Genomic DNA, 20,798 nt, shown 5'->3' with positions numbered 1-20,798 from the left:
TTTTAGGTGTCTACATTTTGCCCCTCTTTGAGACAATGCGGCTTGTTGCGTTGTTTCAAAGAAGATAAGATAAACTGATACAGAGTTGCCCCAGAATGGGAATGATATGCCCCCTCGAGAGATTGGATGATTTTGTTTGAAAAGATTGCAGACAATCTCTCGATAAGAAAGAAAGGCTAGAATGGATTGACCGGATAAAGGGACAAAGTCACAGGCTGAAGAAGACTGACTTGGGAAATGAAGGCCAAGGCTAGGGTAGGCTATAAGATAGACCACGGGCAAAAGACATCCTCATTGTCATCTACACCTTCACGAGATCACAGTGCAGAGCGAGAAAAAGAGCAGCAACAGTCAGCAGCGATGGCTTTCGTACATAGATTCGACCGCGTTCGCCAATTTCAGAGACCAGCAGAGGCAGGAGAGCCGGTAAGTACCACCAAACCTCCTCATACTTTGACGCATTTGCTTTTGTCATTAATGCATGGTAGATAGGGCAATAAATGCGCCTAGGAATAGTATACAAAAAAAGTGCAAAAACGTGAAATCGCGTCTGCGTCGGTGCCAGGAACGTCTGTGTCCGACAGGCACGTCTGTGTCGGTGCCAGGCACGTCTGTGTCTGGAACCGCGTTTGTGTCGAATGCGGGCGCGTCTACGTCTTTAAGGGGCGTTTATGTTGCAAAGTCGCGTTTGTGACAAATGTAGGCATGTTTATGTCAAACAGGCGCGTCTGTGTTGTTTAGGCGCGCTTGTGCAGTCAATAGGCGCGTTTGTGAGTTAGAAACGCGTTTATGTCTGAAAATGCAAGGTTTTTTGTCTTCTAGGTCAAATCGGCAGTTCTGTGATGAACATACGCTGTCGATTGGATAAGCTGCTGAGAGGATACACTCAAGCAGGTCCTCTAGGAAGACTAGGATAGATCAAGGCACTTTGTGATGAACAGGGAGCACCAAGATAGAGTACTTTGTGATGAACAGGGAGTACCCAAAGTATGAGCAGCACTTTGTGATGAACAGGGAATGTCACACACATAGTACTTTGTGATGAACAGGGAGCACTACTAGGATAGATAGCAACACTTTGTGATGAACAGTGAGTGTCACTGAGATAGATAACCATATGCATTTAGATAGCGAGTAGCATTTTGTGATGAACAGTGAATGCCACCATGACTGACATGATTGATTTGTTTGACTGTAGGAGTATTTGCCTATGTTGGAGTCACGGGAGAGATTCCCGTCCACACAAAGGTTGCGACCGGAGTTGTCATTTCAGGATAGAGCTGCCATTGAGGAGATGGGATTGAGACACGTGTTGTATGTGCCTGAGTTTCGGGCAAACATGGGATTGCTGACTGCGTTGGCCGAGAGATGGCATTCAGAGACGTGCACATTTCATTTGCCGATGGGTGAGATGACAGTCACCCTGGAGGATGTTTATAGGATTCTGCACATACCGATCGATGGAGAGCTGATTCCATATGATCGCGATGGAGACAGAGAGGCTTTGAGACAGGTGTTTCAGGATCCCGGCCTAGAGATGAGAGCAGGACATGTGGCATGGGACACCATGACTGCGACAGGGTTAGCTTTGCCAGCTGTGATCGGAGGAGCTATCAGTGGGTTCCTATGTCTGGACAGGGCGACACAGGGGTTGGCAGTGGGCTGGGGAGGAGCACTGGAGATATTGGTGATGCAGCACACCAGATATGCGTGGGGTACATGTGTGTTGGCGCACCTATATTATGAGCTTCACCAGTTTGTCTACCATGGATCAGTGGGATTGGGCTGTAGAGTGACACTATTGCAGGTTTGGGCATACGAGCATCTGCCTATCACACGGCCGATACACTTCAGAGGGAGAGGTCATGGACGGAGTTTTGTTCATCTGTACGACATGATCACTTCACAGCCTCGGATTGGCAGGTTAGAGCATTGGCGGCGAGTGATAGATGACATTGACGTCCTCATCTGGAGGCCGTATCTGGGATGCGAGGAGTGGGAGGATGATGCAGTGGAGCTGCCTTACACCTTTCGGAGCAGGTATTTGATTGGGCGTACGCCCTATATATTGGAGAGACAGCTGGTGGATAGAGTATGCAGGCAATATGGCAGGATCCAGAGGATGCCACGAGGCTCGGGTATGCATGCCCGTACAGTTAGGGATCAGGCGCAGTTCAGGCCTTTATTGTCATATGATCAGGCAGTCACACAGCTGGCAGAGATGGTGCCCCTACCTTGGGATATGTGGCCAGAGATCGAGGACGCCGGGATGGATGCAGAGTATTCCGCATATTGGGCAGAGCATCCGTTCCCACGGTTGACAGATCCAAGAGAGGCATTGGAGGGAGATGGGGGGGAGATGATGATGATGATGGTGGAGGTGATGGGGGCAGAGGCCGACGGAGGCAGAGGGGAGTAGTTGGGGAGAGGAGGGTGGCACCTGGAGGGAGGGTGGATAGGAGGGACAGGCCCAGGTGGTGAGGGATCGCGGTGGATTGCCCCTGCAGGTACCAGCAGCACAGGGTCCTAGAGCACAGGGACAGAGACAGGGACAGGTGCTAGTACAGGCACAGGGACAGAGACAGGGGCAGGCACCCACAGAGGGAGAGCCACAAGCAGAGGCAGAGGGTGGGGATCCAGAGGAGGATGAGCTGATTGAGCTCAGGCAGATGAGATCCAGGATCTGGAGAGGGAGAGGGACCGACTCAGGATCAGGCTCAGGGATACTGAGTGGGAGAGGGATCAGGTGATTCAGTGCTACACTGAGGCTGAGACAGCGCTGAGGGTAGGGAGGCAGGCGGCGGAGGACACAGGAGCAGGTTACACATATGTCCTACGAGCCAGAGAGGAGATTGCCTACTGGAGGGACCTGTATTATGGTGCCGTACCAGCAGATCAACGGGCGAGGAGCTTCCATAGACCATCGCGGACAGCGACAGCTACGGGAGGGAGCCGGAGGAGACAAGCATCAAGTGGTGGGGTCATGGGTCCTCCACCACCACCAGACAGGCAGGGTGATCCTGGAGCGGGTCCTTCTAAGGCTCAGATTCCGTCGAGGCCAGGCGGCTCCGAGGGAGGGAGTTCATCATAGCCATAGAGGGCTCCCTTGTATCAGTATTTGTACCATTTTTTGTATTGTAGACACCTGCGGGTGATTTTGTAGCCATATGATTTTTTTGACATCATTGTATCATGACACATTTGATTATATATGAGAGATGATTCATCTTTCCGGCAGCTATATGCATGTGTACCTATGTGATGAGATGTTCTTAGAATGTATGCTTATGATATGGATGCAAATATATACATAATGCAATGCAATATATATTTTTTTGTTCTTGTATGTTTTTATATGTGTTATGCCAATGCAAATGTGAATGTATGTAATGCAGATGAATATGATAATGCAAATGTAAATTGTGCTAACAGGTGTTGTGTGCAGGATGTGATGCAATTGTGATATCTATATGTATGTGTGAAATGCTTATATGTGGAAATGCAGGTGTAAACTACATGAAATGCAAATGTTTTTGGTGTGTCATTATACTCAGTCATGTGATAGCGGGCTACGCGGACTCGAGAAGGATGATGGAAGTCAATCAAGAAAGGGGGATGAAAGATAGAAGATATGAAAGTGAAAGAGCTTCTTGTGCGTTATCATCATTGAGCTTTATTATGGCAAAATAGGTTATGACAATCGAGGCATATGTTCGACCCAGAAAGTCATTGTACCTGTTTGCATGGAGATAAGACAGTCACAAATAAGGAATGCCCCAGTTCATACTAGACTCACAGTGTCCTCATATCCTTGGACAAGTCACAGCATTACTAAGAGACAATCCACAGACAGCAAATGCAAATAGGTGACGATACCCCATCCTCGCCTTTCTAGTCAAAGACATCTTGGAGATAGAGTCTCTAGTCAAAGACATCCCGGAAAAGCTAAAAGACATGTCACCAAAAGATAAAATCAAAAGAAAACCAAGACTCAACACCAACATCCACTGTAGTCCTCAAGTTTAGTGTCTCTTGTCACTTGTATAAGTCGAATTTTGATTGTGGTCACAATGTTTACTTTCACAAAATGGATAGATAGCACTGAACCATAATGTTGTCTGAGTCTGTTGAAAGATTTGATTTGTTGAAGCTCGTTGTTGCTGCTGTGTCTCATCTGAAACTGACTGACTCCATGAAACTGATACTTTATTGCGGAGAAGGTGAAACTTTTATTGCAAATCTGTGATGCAAATGTTGCTTTATTGCAGATTGTGTGCGAATAGACTGAAGGAAGCTGGAAGAAACTGTACTCCTCGAAACATGTGGTGTTCTCAGTTCCACACCCATCACTAGATGTAGGATTTGCCTTAGCCACAGATAGGATCTGACTTATTATGGATGGAAAGGGAGGTTTATTATGAACGGCTAACCAATCTTGGGTAGATCAATAACAAGCCATGATGGGAATGGGTAAGTTTATTGTGAGTGAATAGGTTGTGAGTGTGTGCAATGTGAAGTGATGAAAGTGAATCCTAAAGGAGGGAGGAGCAATGTCTCTACGCATGGCGCTGGTGACCCAGTTTTCACCATGGTACTTGCCCAGGGTGCCACTGAAGTGGTTTTCACCGTTGGACGAAATTATTTCTCTTTACTTTTTTGATTTTTCAATTTTTTTTGTGTCACAAGGCGCCTGTTTGCCAGGTTTTCACCAAGTAACGATTTTTTTGTTTTATAATTTTTTTTTGTATTTTTGACTTTTTTGATTTTTTTGTATTTTTGAATTAGGATATTCCAGAGAACTATGTGTAAAATCTGCGAAGATGCATGCTATTGATAGGATCCTCCAAAGGTTCACCTTCTGTAGTAGAGAGCTGATATGCCCCAGATCCATAGACTGCTGTAACGATGTAAGGACCCAGCCAGTTTGGTTCAAACTTGCCCCTCTTCTCTCTGTCTTGTTGATTTTTAGGATTTTCTCTGAGAACCAAGTCACCTACCTCAAATGTGCGAGGCTTGACTTTGTGATTGTAGCTGCGACTCATTCGTTGTTGGTAAGCCTTGAGATGATTAAAAGCAATTTGTCTCCGTTCATCCAACAGTTCTAGTTCTTGTAAGCGAGAGACCCTATAATCTTCATCACTGATGATGTTTTGCAAAGAGACCCGTAAAGAAGGTAACTCGACCTCAATAGGCAAGATGGCTTCAGCGCCGTAGACAAGTGAATATGGTGTAGCTCCTGTAGGTGTACGGACACTTGTGTGGTAGGCCCAAAGTGCAGGATTGAGTTGGATATGCCAGTTACAGCCAGCGTCATCGACTGTCTTTTTGAGGATTTTAAGAATTGTTTTATTAGACGCCTCAGCTTGGCCATTACCTTGGGGGTAATATGGTGTGGAGAAACGATGGGAAATATGGAAGCGGTCACAGAGTTCACGAACATCCTGATTTTTGAAGGGACGCCCGTTATCAGTAATAATGGACTTAGGAATACCATATCGGCAAATGATATAGTTAAGGATGAAGGTAGCAATTTGTTTTCCAGTGACTTGTGTGAGAGGCACAGCTTCAATCCACTTTTTGAAATACTCTGTGGCTGTGATAATGAATTTATGACCATTGGAAGAAGGAGGGTGAATCTTGCCTATGAGATCGAGTCCCCACTGACAAAAGGGCCAAGGAGACGCAAGTGGTTGTAGTTCTTGTGCTGGTGCATGTATGAGGTCTCCATGAATTTGACATTGCTTACATTTCTTGACAAACTGATATGAGTCTTGTTCCATATTGGGCCAGTAATATCCAGTCCTGATGAGTTTCTTGGCCAAGGTAGGACCACTAGTATGCGGACCACATATCCCTTCATGCACTTCACGTAACGCAATCTGAGCTTCGTCGCTTTCTAAACATCTAAGAAGAGTGCCATCTAGACCTCGTCGGTATAGGATATCAGCTAGAATGACATATCGAGAGGATTGGCAAATGAAGGTGCGACGTTGGTTATTCGATAGATCAGGAGGTAGAATATTGTCACGAAGATATGTGAATATGGAACCATATAACTGGGATTCGGGACCAACAATGCATATCATTTCAGTAGGAGTGATCTAATATGAAGGAACCAACAGGTTGTCTACCAGGAACTCATAGCAGGTCTCATTTTGAGGTAGATCAATCAGTGAGGCAATTGTAGCCATAGCATCTGCAGCACGATTCTGCTCTCTTGGTATCTGCTCAAAATCTATCTTTGTGAAGTGCTGTTTCAAATCATCCACCATTTGTTTGTAAGGCATTAATTTTTCATCTTTTGTTTGGTAATCATCAGTTGCTTGACAGATGACAAGTTGAGAATCCCCAAAAACACGAAGTTCCTGGATCTTCCATTGAACTGCAATTCGTAATCCAGTTGTTAATGCCTCATATTCCGCTATATTGTTGGTGCAAGGAAATGATAAGTGGTATGATTTTGGTATAGAATCACCTTGAGGTGTTATAAAGAGAATACCAGCTCTTGCCCCATGTTGTGTGTATGAACCGTCAAAGTACAATTGCCATGGCTTTGCCTGTGATATTGTTAAAATGGATTCATTTGGAAATTCTGAATTTAGAGGAACATCATCTATCATGGGAGCATCTGCTAATTGATCCACGATTGCTTGTCCTTTTATTGCTTTTCTGTCTACATACTTGATGTCGAATTCACTAAGGATCATTACCCACTTGGCCAGTCGCCCAATAAGTGTAGCTTTGTTGAGGAGATATTTTAATGGATCAATTCTTGCAATCAACTTAGTCTTGTGAGTGAGCATATAATGTCATAATTTCTGTGAAGCAAAGACCACAGCGAGACATGCACGCTCGATTGGTGTGTAGTTTAGCTCATATCCCACCAATGTGCGACTGATATAGTATACTGCTTTTTCCTTGCCGTCAGCAATTTGTTGTGCTAGGAGTGCCCCCAGTGCTGTTGAAGTAGCTGATATGTATAGTAACAAAGGCTGATCTGGATTTGGTGGCATCAAAACTGGCGGATTCAAAAGATAATCTTTGAGCGTCTGAAAAGCTTGTTGACAGTTATCATCCCATTTGAATTTGATATTTTTATGTAGCAGGTGCTGAAAAGGATTACACTTATCTGCAAGTTGTGCTATGAATCTTCGTATAGACTGGAGTCTCCCTTGTAAGGATCAAAGTTGACTGATATTTTTGGGTGGCGGCATGTCCAAGATAGCCTTGACTTTTGCTGGATCGGCTTCGATTCCTCTTTTGGACACAATGAATCCTAGGAGCTTCCCGGAGGTTACTCCAAAGACACATTTCTTGGGGTTTAATCTTACCTTATATTTTTCTAACCGATCAAAGACGACTGAAAGTATGTCCAAATGTGTATCTCTGTCTATTGATTTACCCAAGAGATCATCAACATAATCTTCCACGGTTATGTGCATGAGATCATGAAAGATAGTGGTCATTGCTCTTTGATATGTAGCGCCTGCATTTTTCAGCCCAAAGGGCATGACATTCCAACAGAAAGTTCCCCACGGACAAGTGAATGATGTTTTGTGTTGATCCTCGGGTGCAATCCTGATTTGATTATAACCAGAAAATCCATCCATTAAAGATAACATTTCGTGACCTGCTATGAGATCAACGATCAAGTCGATATTTGGTAATGGGAAGTCATCTTTCGGACAAGCTTTGTTGATGTCTCTAAAATCTGTACATATTCTGATGCTATGATCTGGTTTACTGACAGGTACTAAATTGGAGATCCATTCGGGATAATCAATTGGGCGTATGAATCCGACATCCAATAATTTCTCTAGCTCTGCTTTGACTAGTAATGCCACTTGTGGATGCATTTTCCTTAATTTCTGTTTCACTGGCTTTGCCCCCGGTTTGACTGTCAAATGATGCATTACCAAATCCGGATCTAGTCCATGCATATCAGCGTATGACCATGCAAAATTGATTTGTCGATCTTTGAAGAAGCTTATGAATTTTGATATTTCGGACTCTGTTAATGATTGAGCCAAGAATATGTTGTGTGGAACCTCTTCTGTACCAATGTTTGTTTTGATAGTCTCCTCTACCAACATGGATGATTTTTCCTCATATGATGCTGGGAGAATGTCAAGCCTTCCATCTTCGGGTGCCTCAGAGAGGTTTTCAACCTCAGATACGTCCTTTCTTTTTACTTTTTTGGGATCAGATAGCGCCACAGTGTGGTTTTCGCCATAAGACCCTTGATTTGCTCTTATTTTCACATTTTTGCGACTGGAAGGTCCGACACCCTCACCGAAATATGTCATGTTGTTGAGTTCTATGGTGTATCCTGCTTTGTGTTCCCCAGGGGGAAGATCATCTCGTATGCCAAGATAGTCAATAATAGCTTCGTCATTTTGAAATGTGTCAAATTGTGCTGGTCCTTCATAATCCCAGTCAATGAGTTGGTGGTGAACAAGGGGAAGACCTTTAATGTTTTCGGAGTTTGCAGGGCTAAGAGTGAAGATGTGGTTATATTCGGGTATATCGAGGCAATCGTCGAGGTCATCGATGGCACTCTCCTCATCAGTTTCGATCGCAAGCGAATCCAAATTGTCGTCACTAGTAGCGCCTTTCGGGACAGGTGTTCTCATCCTATGTGATTTCGACCTAGAACCTTGAGACGAAGACTGTGCGGAATCCTTATGGGTTGTTTCTTGACCAACTCTAAACTTTCTATAAAATTCCTCTTCTTTTGTGGGTTCATCTGGCTCTTTGAATGTGTCGGTGAGCTCATAGTCACTGGAGGATTTGTCTGAACCCCATTCCCATTCGTTGGAATATGTGGAATAGTAATCCTCTTGTTGAACTTTGGCAACTTTGATTTGTGATGCCTCTTCTGTCCTTTTAGTATGGATCTTGGAAGTCAGAAAACCAAGTCCCTTTGAGCGTTCTCTTTTTACAATCAATTCAGGTTGTAAGGGTTCCATGACGCCTTCTTTGCGTAACCCAAGAGGGCTTTTTCCATCATACCCGAATTTTTGTAGAATCTTGAAGCCTTTGCCATATTTCTCACAAGGTATATTGAACTGATCATGTGTGTCCTCTTCAATGTCTTTGTAGAGCATTTTGTATAAATCTTCCTCTTCTAGTTCGCCCCATCTTTGAAAGGTAGTAGGATCCCATTTGAGTATCATGATGGATATTTGCTTGTTAGGATGTGGCCTTCCATATTCTTTTGGAGAGCTCATGACTTGTAGTAAATACATTGTCTGATTTAAAGTGTATTCTCCCATGCCTTTGTCTTGAAATTTGCCTTTAAGTTCACCTTGTTTTGATGTCGAAGGTTTCAATGACTCAGGGTCAATGTATGCCAAAGAAGGAACAACCTCACGATTACTGGGAATGATGGTCTCAGTATGTGATCTCAGGTTATTGCAATATATGAACGGATTAGGATCACCGTTAACTGTTACCTCGACTCCATTATGAGGAAACTTAATGCATTGATGATATGTCGATGGGACTGCCCTCATTTCATGAATCCAAGGACGTCCTAGCAATATGTTGTATGTGAGATCCAGATCTAGGACTTGACAAACCACATCCTTTGTAACTGGCCCAATTCTTAGAGGTAAGGTGACTATGCCCTTGGATGAGCGCTCTTCATCATCATATGCCTTGATGGTGATTTGATTTGTCGAATTCACAACTTTATCAAAATATCCTAGTTGTTTAATGGTGCTCAATGTACAAATGTTTAGACCAGCCCCTCCATCTATCAGGACTCGCTTTATTCGATGTTTGTGTATGAAGGCTTCAACATGTAAAGGTGCATTATGTGGCTGACTTACGGAGGCGTCATCGGCTTCTGTGAATGTAAGGGAATGTGGAATGGAAAGGTATCCCACCATGGCTTGAAACTGGTCCACGTTCAGATCAGTAGGAACGACAGTATCTCTCAAGATTTTGTCAAGAATAGCTTTATGAGCGGGGGATATGCGTAAGAGATCAAGGATGAAGATGAGCGCAGGTGTCTTCCCTAACTGTTCTACAAGGTCATACTCAGGTTTGGTTGATGAAGAAGCGGTATTTTTAGTGGAAGCACCTGGCAAAGTAATTTTACCTCGACGAGTTGTAACATGACATTCAGAGGTAGATTCGGAAGAAGATCCAACACCTCTTAGAACAATCTTGGGTCTCTGAGGAGGATTCTCAAGATTTTTGTTCTTGATGGTAATAGTAGAGATATGATTGTCCATTGAGATGTGATTGATAGTTGAATCATAGTTATAAGATGCTCTAGTATAGTTGGCCTGATCATCTGTGACTTTGGCTTTTCCCTTGTCATGCTTTGGGAATGGCTCTTTAAACATTTCATGTTCTTGATTGGATGAGTGTCCCTCAATCTCAATGTCACCTCTATCAATGAGATCTTGCACAATATTCTTCAGTCGATGACAATTTCCTGTCTTATGACCCTTGCTCTTATGAAATTCACAATATTCATCATCATTCCACCAATTTGGTTTGACCTTCGGTTCATATGGAGGAAAATCTGGAACTGTGATCACTTTGTTTGCCACTAGCTTTTTGAAGACTGATTCAAGTGGTTCTCCCAATGGGGTGTACTTCCTTCGTGGTCTAGAAGTTGTTTGAGTATTCACTTGATTGTTTGTAGAACTTGATCCCGAAAAGATGAATTTGGGTCTCACTGTATTGGCATCAACAACACCATCATTGACTGTGTTCTTATTTTTATTCCAAAATCTTGGCTTGTCTTTTCCTTTAAAGTCATCTTTGTTTTCCTTGAATATCTTAATGACTCCTTGTTCAATTAAGACCTTTTCTATTGCTAAGCCCTTTTCAATAACATCCTTGAAGGTGGACAAACAAGCTTTCCTTAGATCATAGCCAATGTCCTTGTTAACATTTTGAGTGAACATTTCTACCATTTGTTTCTGTGGGATTTCGCAAGAGCATCTGCTAGCTAGATTTCTCCATCTTTGTAAAAATGACGCAAAAGATTCTCCCTCCTTTGCTTAGTATTGCACAAAGTAGTGACTGAGATATTTGTCTCAATATTGTAGGAGAAATGCTGAATAAATGCCTCTGCTAAGTCACCCCATGACTTAATACCAGGTGGTAATTGAGAGAACCATTCCATAGCTTGATCGCCTAAGCTTTGCGGGAACAGCCTCATCAAATATGTTTCTTCTGCCGCTACCTCAATGCAAGTTGTGAAAAATTGTCGTATGTGTGCCTTGGGGTCTCCTTTTCCTCTATACTTGTCAAATTTTGGCATCACAAAGTGTGCAGGAAATGGAGGCATTGGAATGCTCTTATCAAATGGATAAGGACATATGTCTCTCATAGTGTATGTTGGTTTTGGTGTACTCATGTCCTCCATTTTCTTTTGTAAATCTCTGATTTGTTGCTCCAAATTGCTCTTAGGTGGCAATCGATTTCTTGTAGCATACCCCATGTTTGAGACACCAATTTGAGGAGGAGCTTGTTGCATGTATGGATGATATTGATCATAGACATGTTCATATGGAGGAGGTTTATATTGATGCGGCATATAGGGAGCACTTGGTATAGCTTCATGTTGAGGAACCCCATATCTATTTTGTGCATGTATACCATATTCTATAGGCATGTCGGGTTCTATTGTGTTGCCCCCAAATTTGACATGAGGTTTCCTTATGTCCAAATTTTGAGCATGCTTTTGAATGTCCGATTGTTTTGGTTGATCCATAGCTTGAGCATGTGATTGAGCATATCTATCTGCGTAAGGCTCCCATAATGGTCTTCGAAGGTAAGTATCATATGTTTGACCATGTGTATGTGGGATTTCTGGTTTTTGAAGCAAAGTTGATGGTGATTCAGGTACCATATGCGGTCCTCTATTTCCTCCACTATTGGGTCTCCTTTGATCCATGTTGGAGTGAGTTTGTTGCGAGGGTCGGTTTTCCATAAGTCGAGACATGTCAAAGTCATGAAGTATTTTAGCTCCACTTTGTGCCATCATGTGTAAAAAGTACTGTCTATCCCTCTTCATTATCTCTTCAACCAATCTATTGAAATGAGGATTCATAATGGATTCTTCTACATCTGCTGATTGTATTGAAAAGTTGTCCACATTATCATTGTGTGTAGCATTGTTGTTTGTAGTGTCTGCGTTTTACACATTTGGAATGTGTCTATAAACATCCATGTCAGGCAATGTAGTGTGCTCAGGATTGAAAAATAAATCATTGTCATACTCATAAGAACTCATGTTTGCGGACTCTTGAGCTTCTTTAGCTTTTCTCCTAGATTTTTGAAGACGGGTTTCAACCATGAACTAGGTGTTTGACCAAGATGTGAGAGACTAGATGAAAAATGGAAAGAGTATGGAAGACCAAGAGTTGTATGGAGTGTAAATGAATCTTGAGGTGTACTTGCAATGTCCAAAGTGTAAGACCAAGTATGTAAGTAGTAGAGTAGGTGTGACTTCCAAAGAGATGATAGTTTCTCTTGATGAGGTAAGCTGACCTTGACTCTAAGTAAGACCAAATGAGACCCAAAGGTAAGAAACCTTGATGAGGGACCACTTAGCAAAGTGTAGTTGTATGTAGTGTGTTGACAAAGTATGATGAGGATAAGCAAGTGATCTTTTGACTCAATTTTAGACAATTGTGAATGTAAAATGAGATGTGAAGCAATGATGGACTGTATGAGACCCGAGGACAGATTGAATGCTAGATGAAACCTAAAGAAACAACCTAGGAAGCTCAAGTATTCCGAAACTGATTTCTTTTGTTTGCTGGACTGTAAAAATTTTCAATTCTGTACACAGACGCTTCTGTATACTTCACAGACGCGATTCCCAAACACAGACGTGTCTCTGTTCGACACAGACGCTGCTAGACACACAGACACTATTATGCCCTTCACAGACGCGTTTAGATGACTCAGACGCTGTTAAAACAGACACAGACGCGTTTCTATAAACTTCGTGCAATTTTTCCAATCTGTGAAGTTGTTTTGCTGTGACCAAATCCGACTGTTTGACTGTTTTTCGTGACAAGAGGACACAATGTTGATGAGGACTCAATGTTTGCAAGTGTTTAGAATCCAAAAGTGTGTTGTTTGATGTAAAATGTTTTGCATACACTTGAAGACACAAAAGACACAATGTTTTGTTGTTTGGTCTTGAATGTTTGAATGTTTAACATAAGACAAGCACAATTCTTATGGCTGGCCAAGACAATAGCTGTTGATCCCACATAGGGTTTTACCCCTGAGGCTACGTTATTCAGAGCGGATACTTAGATGCTTGACCTCATTGGCTCCACCCTCGGCACTCACTTCTCGGGTCAGCCAAGCATCAGTCCCCATGAAAACTCCCCATGGCGAACTTTGTATCTCTACTAAGAATCGTATGTGTGTGGGCCGCTACCAGAGGTCCGACCTCCTGCCCCAACAACTAGAAGGATTTGGGCTTCTAAAACAAAAAGGTGCTAGTAAGGGCATCCACTCGTGTGGCCATACATGCGGCACTTTTAGCTCTGTAAATACAGAAGGCTCCCAGTCGGTAGGGGTTACGCCCTACAAATGATCAAATAAATTTGATCAAACGGGTTTATGGGGAGACATAGTGTCGGTATGAACTAATCAGCACACATTATTCATAGTTTTCACCATGAATACATTTGATTATAGTGGTTCGGATGAGGTGGGTTTTCCTCGCTACCACTTGGGTCGTTCTCTTCTCACTAGTAGTCCTAATGACCACACGGGAAGACAGGCCCTCTAAAGATTAAACAAAAAGAGCCTATTGCTCAAGACACAAAAGACAATGATTCAATTTTAGTGCACCAATTGAAGTGTTTGCTAATCTATGAAAACAAGGCACACAACAAAATTTCAAAACCCTAGCCAAGGACCTGCAACAAAATTTGTTAGTAGTTTGGGTTGTTTCAAATGATCACCCCTTCCTGCAAGCACACAAGTTAGGTAAATTTTAGAAACCCAAAAGACTTTGTGAAAGAGGGGCCTTCAACCAAAACATTTTTGCTTCCAAAACAAGCTGCACCAACTTAGTTAGCTAGATCTGACAGGGGTTAATCCAAAAATGAACCAGATCTGAAACCCTAAGTACGAAATCCGAAAATTGAATCAAAGAAAATTTGAAAATTCTGAAACATTCAAAACACAGACGTTGTTACCCCCGACACAGACACATCTATATGACACAGACGCAGTTCTGTGACTCACAGACGTGGCCAAAAATCACAGACGCCCTTATCGGACACAGACACGAGCAGAAATAACACAGACGCACTTATAAAACACAGACGCTCCTGTCTGAGACCTGCAAAATAAAACTTGTCAAAAACATAGACGCGACTCTAGTATCCGCAGACGCTCCTGAAAATCAGAGACACGATCTGAAAGTTCGCAGACGCAGAAAAACCTAAAATGTCATCAAAAAATGTCTGATCTGCAACTTCAAAAATGCAAAATCTGCAACAAAAAGGTTAAATGCAAAGGGACAAGAGTCCCACCGGGCGTGCCAAAATGTGTATGGTGAAAATGGATAACAATAATAACAATATTGAAAGGCTAAATGAATCCAACCACAAAACCCTAGCCTAACAATCAACAAAGATCCACCATAACATATGAAGATTACCTAAGATAATGCAAATCACATGAAATCACAAAGATTATACCATCACATGTCCAATAGGGTTTTGATCTCCATTCTTCCTATCTCCATTGATCTTGCTTGATATATTTGCTCTCAGATTTTTATATACACAAGAGCTCAACAAAGAACGGAATGTGGTTGCAAGTAGGATCGTAGTGTAGCCAAAAATGATCATTAGCATGAGTGATTAGGGTTTGATAATGAAGAAGGCATCTCCTTAAATAGAAGACACAATATGAAATGGAGGGATAAGATTGAGAGGTGTAAAAAGAGAGGTCGGCTAGGATTAGAGGGTAGGTAGAAGAAATAACAAAATAATGAAAGAGGTAGGTAGTGTAGGAATTAAGAGATGAATGACACGTGTCATAGGTAGAAAAAGCTAATGAATTAATTAAATAAATAAAGATTTATTTAATTAATAGAAGAAGTAGGATAATTAAATAAATAAAATATTTATTTAATTTAGGAAAAGGATAATTTAAATAAATAAATGTATTTATTTAAATGAGAAATAAGGCTAGAAGAGGATAAATGAATTAATTAAATAAATAAAGATTTATTTAATTAATAGAAGAATTAGGCTTAGATAATTAAATAAATAAAATATTTATTTAATTAGACTGGACAATTTTAGGTGTCTACATGGTGTCTACAAAATATTAGGGTAGAAACCCTAATTCTACAATAACTCACACAATTATGCTTCAATTTGTCTAGAAATTGGACTAAAAGTGCTTCACTATGTTGTTCAAAAACCCTTTAAAGATAAGAAAAAAAAATTGCATAAATTTGAAATATATGCGATTTCCAAAATGACCTCCAATTTGGAAGAAGAATGCCTTGCCTTCATGCTGCCAAGATCGTGCTTTGATACCACTTGTAATGAAATAACTTGCACAAATGATGAATGAAATATGAAATATGTTGAGAATGATATATAATAGTAGAAAATAATAAGCCACTTCAAAGGAGCAAACCTCCAAATATCTCTAATGAGAACACACAACACAATATGATGATAAAATAAGACTCACAACCTCCTATATATAGACCCTATTTATGCCTAGTATATCACCTTGGCCTACCTAAATATGACTATATAAGCCTAAGGTTGACCTAACTAACTAAATAGCAACATAATAATGATAATATGACTTAATTAGGGGTTAAGGCAGCCACAAGCCAACTACTCATAACCATATATATATACTCTAGGATTAAGGGTATAGCAAAATTGGTAGTTCTTTGGGTCAAAATATTAATTATAAGATGATGCATCCCAATCTTCTAATCGGTAGTCAATTAGACTCTCCATTGAAATCTTATAATGTGTACATTTCTTATATTTAATATGGTTCAAATTGTAGATGTCTAAAATTAATTATATTAAACATTTAATTAATTTATCTTCACTACATAATTAATTTAATTATGTTATTCCCTTTATTCTTCTAAGAATTAATTAAATTAACTTGAATTCATCTTGTCACTATAGTCCAATCATTAATTTATCAAATAAATTAATTACTCCCATTCTTCTAAAGTCATCCAATTTAATTAATTCCTCTAAGTCCCATTTAATTAATTAACTAGATCATGTGATTCCTACAAATCACTTTCCTCTAATCCTCACTCAAGCTAATTAATTCTTCTAGAAGTCTGCTTATCATTATTTCCTAATTTTTAATTTCTCCAAGTCAACTAATTGCCATAAATGGCTTGTCCCCCTCTCAACCCCCAACCTTAAATGCACCAACTTTGGTCATTTCAAGGATTTCAAATTTCCTCTCTTCCCCATGCACTCTCATCTTCCCAAGGAATTTTTAATTCATTTTCCCATGCACCTCACTATTTAGGAATTTTTAATTCCCTTGTCCTCTCCCAAGGAATTTTTAATTCATTTTTGTCTCCCCAGTGTACTTGAGGATATCTTCCCCATGTACATTATGGAATTTGGAGACAAAAAATGTCTTTATGGCAAATTTGTTGGTCTCCACACCATGTCTTCTCAATCCACTTCATCCACTTCCTTCAAACTTGGCCTTCCATTTTAAATTAATCTCAACTATCCATTCCTCCTCTCTTAAATCTATAAATTGGGGTCTCCTCACCTTCATTTCATATCTCATCTCATGCAATCTTATGCTACCAATATAGCTTTGAAATAATCCTTTGTGCATCCACTATAGTCAATCTTAGGCATCCATATCCTCCATCGCTTTACAATCATCCATTATCCCTCCATCCATTTGATCATTGTTGTTGTGTGTGGAGAGCAACCCACAACCCATCTTAGAACTAATCCAAACAAGTTGGAAAAGGAGGTGCATCTTCAACTCATCAAAAGCTCAATCCGAGGGAGGAGACAAGATTTCAAGGTATAATGGTTTAAATTTAAGTGTTTGAATGCTTTTTGTTTTATTTGTTAATCATTGCATCTCCTTGTAGTTTTTGTCCATATCCACAAATTAAATAACATCTCTTTGTTGTTAATATCAAATTGACATTTTGGATCAATAAGAAGCTAAATATGTGAAACAGATTTCAAGGTACCTAATATGTATAATGGATCATATAATTATTTTGTGGATCTCCTTATTAGAAAATGAGATCAATGAAGGAGTTGAAGTAGGAGAAGATGTAGAATTAGTTTCAAAAGCTCCCACAAAGTTTTCTTGTCTGATATAACCTCATGTTCAACATCACCCTTATCTATCATGTACCTCGACATCATTTATCATACTGATGTAAGAAAATGATATATATGTATATTTTCAATCAACTATTTGCAAATACCACACAAGGATTTTTATTTTGATTGATGTTAGTAGCTTTGATCATATTGTTATTAATATGGCCGCATACCTTATTTTTAATACTAATGGCATAACTAAATATAATGACCCTTACTTCTATTAAATTTACAATATTTTTAACTATTACATGATATAACACTTGTGATTTGTTGGGATCTAATGGATGAACTAGTGAGGGTGTAGTCTTGAGTTAGTATTCAATAAGATTTAATAATACCATGCATAGATGTTGAATCTTAGTAAATTTCCTAGGTGTAATAGGTTTAAATGAAGAAAAGGTATAAATATTAACAACTTGAACATTTTCCTTCATTTAATTACCCAAGTTCAAACTTATTTGAATTTTTATACTTTAAAGATATGATGATCCATTTTGATTTGATGGCTATACTTAACAATATTGCATGCTACTAATTTAGACTTAATGATTTTCACATGTCCACATAATTCCATGAAAGATGTAAATATTTTTAGATACACATCATCCTAAATTGATTAAGTGATCCATTAATAAAGATGTTTTGTAGTTCTAGATCATTTAAGGGAGTAATAATCTCAGAGAATAAAAATTGGAATCTTATAACATAATTGCTAGTGTGTTCATTGTTTCCTTGGGCACACTCAAATAAGTTATAAAATATAACTCTAAGGTCCATATTAACTCTTAATTTCTTTAAGAACACCTTTTTTAGGTCATCAAATGTGTGAATAGACCCTTAGCGAAGTGAAAAAAACTACTTAATGGGATAATATTTCAAGGTCCATAAAAATAAATAGATTATTCTCATATAGAAAGTATATACGCATAAAATTGGATAAAATCTCAAAAAAAAGATTGGGTCTTCTTTATTATCATACGTTGGAAATCATAATGCCACAAAACCCATAGGGAGAGGGTGCATAACAATCATATGATAGTGGTACAACATCTTTGAATTCCTCTCCATCTGGTTCATTCATCTCATGTCCACTCTCTTTTCTATTTGATCTATCTTGTAAATTAGTATATCTAGTGTAGAAGATAGAAGGCTCACCAATGAAGATTGGGATCCACTATGGTTTGTACAAGAATACATTGTGTAAGAGGTGATAGGGATGGAAGACACAATAAATTGAGAAAGGGGCATTAAATAGGAAAGGTAATGAAGGCCCGAAGGGTGTATAAGGGCATGAATAAAAATATAGAATTAAACATGTATAGACATATCATAGAGTGGAGTGGTGGATGTAGGAGTGACATAACTACATTACATGGTGATAGGTTGGATAATGGTAGTGGAAATTGGCATGAAGGTGTAATATACCATATGAGATTCAAGCATCTCAAGGTGTGTAATTGGGATGAAGTCCATATAGATGTTTGGTTGTGGAAAAATAAAAGATACTATGTGGTGGAACATAGCTAGAAGCATTGTTAGGATGAGTACTGTGTGATGGAATGAGTAACATGGTAGAATATGAATCAATGGTAAAGGTGGGGGAGGAGGTAGATAAATTAGCCAAAGTACATGAAATAATTTTACATTAATAACTTGTAAGATTTATAATTCAAATGGCTTATGGATGAATCCACATTGCGAATCATATTAGCTACTTATATATGATTTTCAATATTGGGTAAAATTACCAAATTCATTAGAAATCTTGGTTGGACACATAAGCATCATGATCAAATCTTAATTTTCCTCTTGGTTTTTCCCAACATGAGCATTGAAATAAATCTTATTCTCATTAGATTGGCAACCATGTTAAGGGTTTAAACAAGAACTCCTTCTTAGGAAGATTATGATCGTGAATAACTCATAGCATAAATAAATATATAAAAACTAGTCTCAAAAAATAACTTTCATAAATTAAAAAATTAGAAATATTAATGGTATATAACATTTGAAAAGTGAGATCCTAATCATATAGATAAAGGATGGTAGGGTGGGGAAAAAAGTGATGGTAAAGAATGAAGATTGAACCTTAAAAGAGGATTCTTAGAAATGAAAGTGCAATACAGAGCATGCAAACCCTAGCAAGATTTGAAATATGATAAGGAAACCAAAAACTATAGTTTTGAAACCCTAAATCGATCAATATATTAATTCTAAAGTAAACCATTAGGGTGGTGTAGTATTAAAGGGGTTCACCAAAAAGTATAGAGGAAAATATCCTTTCTCTAAGTTTAATCTAAACAAAATGCATCTACATAAGCATAAATCAACCTAGCTTAAGAAATTTAGAGTTGTGTGAGTGATACAATCATAATTAAATGTAAGAAGGTCGATGACACTTAGCTAAGGCCCAATTACATATCATTTTGATTAAAATAATACAATCTATATTTCTCAAAACTAAACTTAAGTGTTCTCTATCAATGTTTCACCTCACATTCTACACAAGGTTTGAGTTTTAGTTTGGTGGAATTTTGAAGGTTTAGGATGCTTTTGTGGGCCTCACAAATATTCTCTAATCCATGAATATGATCCTACAAGTTGTGCACTTTTTGTCTCTAGTTTTCTTGATTTCTTCCTATTTACTTGACTTTAAGAATTGGAGGTACTTAAAAATACCTTTATAGGGCCACTAAATTGCTAATGCACACATTCTCCAAGGTCAACTCCCCAAAATTTGACTTTGCAGTAATGTAAAGGATTTACAAACAATAAGCAAACATGTATATGATAACATTGAACTAAATATAATTCCTTTTAATGTCCCAATTAGAAAACTCTTTTAATGAATGCTCCTTATAATCTCTAGGATGAGAGATGATTTCTTTATATGAGATGTTTATCTTTTTAATAGAAATATTTGCTATGTAATGTTTGTAATGAAATAGTTAATTATTTGTTTAAATTTTTATTTTATTTTATTTAAATAGTTTGAATCAAATCTCTATACAATAGTTAATCAATTTTATTAGCTATGTTTTCAAAAACAAAAACTAAAATTAAAATTTGTATATATTTATTAGAAAAATTATTTTATTTGCAAGATTATCAATAAAAAATAAAAAATAAAGTTATTTAAAATAGACATTTATTTTTTAAATATAAAGAAATCTTTAAAAAGCCTGTAAAATCTATTATTCCTATAAATTTGCTCTTATAACATCAAATGTTTTCATCCAATCATATTGTAGATAAATAGTTTATAGCTTTAAAAATATAAATTTCAACTTTATAAAAATCAAGTTTATTTTGAAAACAAAAATAATAATCACCAGAAAATCGATTAATTACACTTAAGTAAATGCAATATAATATTGTGTAAGACAAGTACTAATAATATTATAATAATATAATTTTAATAGATTT

This window comes from Cryptomeria japonica, chromosome 8 (assembly GCF_030272615.1).
Source record: "Cryptomeria japonica chromosome 8, Sugi_1.0, whole genome shotgun sequence".
NCBI classification, from domain to species: Eukaryota; Viridiplantae; Streptophyta; class Pinopsida; order Cupressales; family Cupressaceae; genus Cryptomeria; species Cryptomeria japonica.
The sequence above is the reverse complement of the archived record's forward strand: the minus strand, read 5'-3'. Positions refer to the sequence as shown.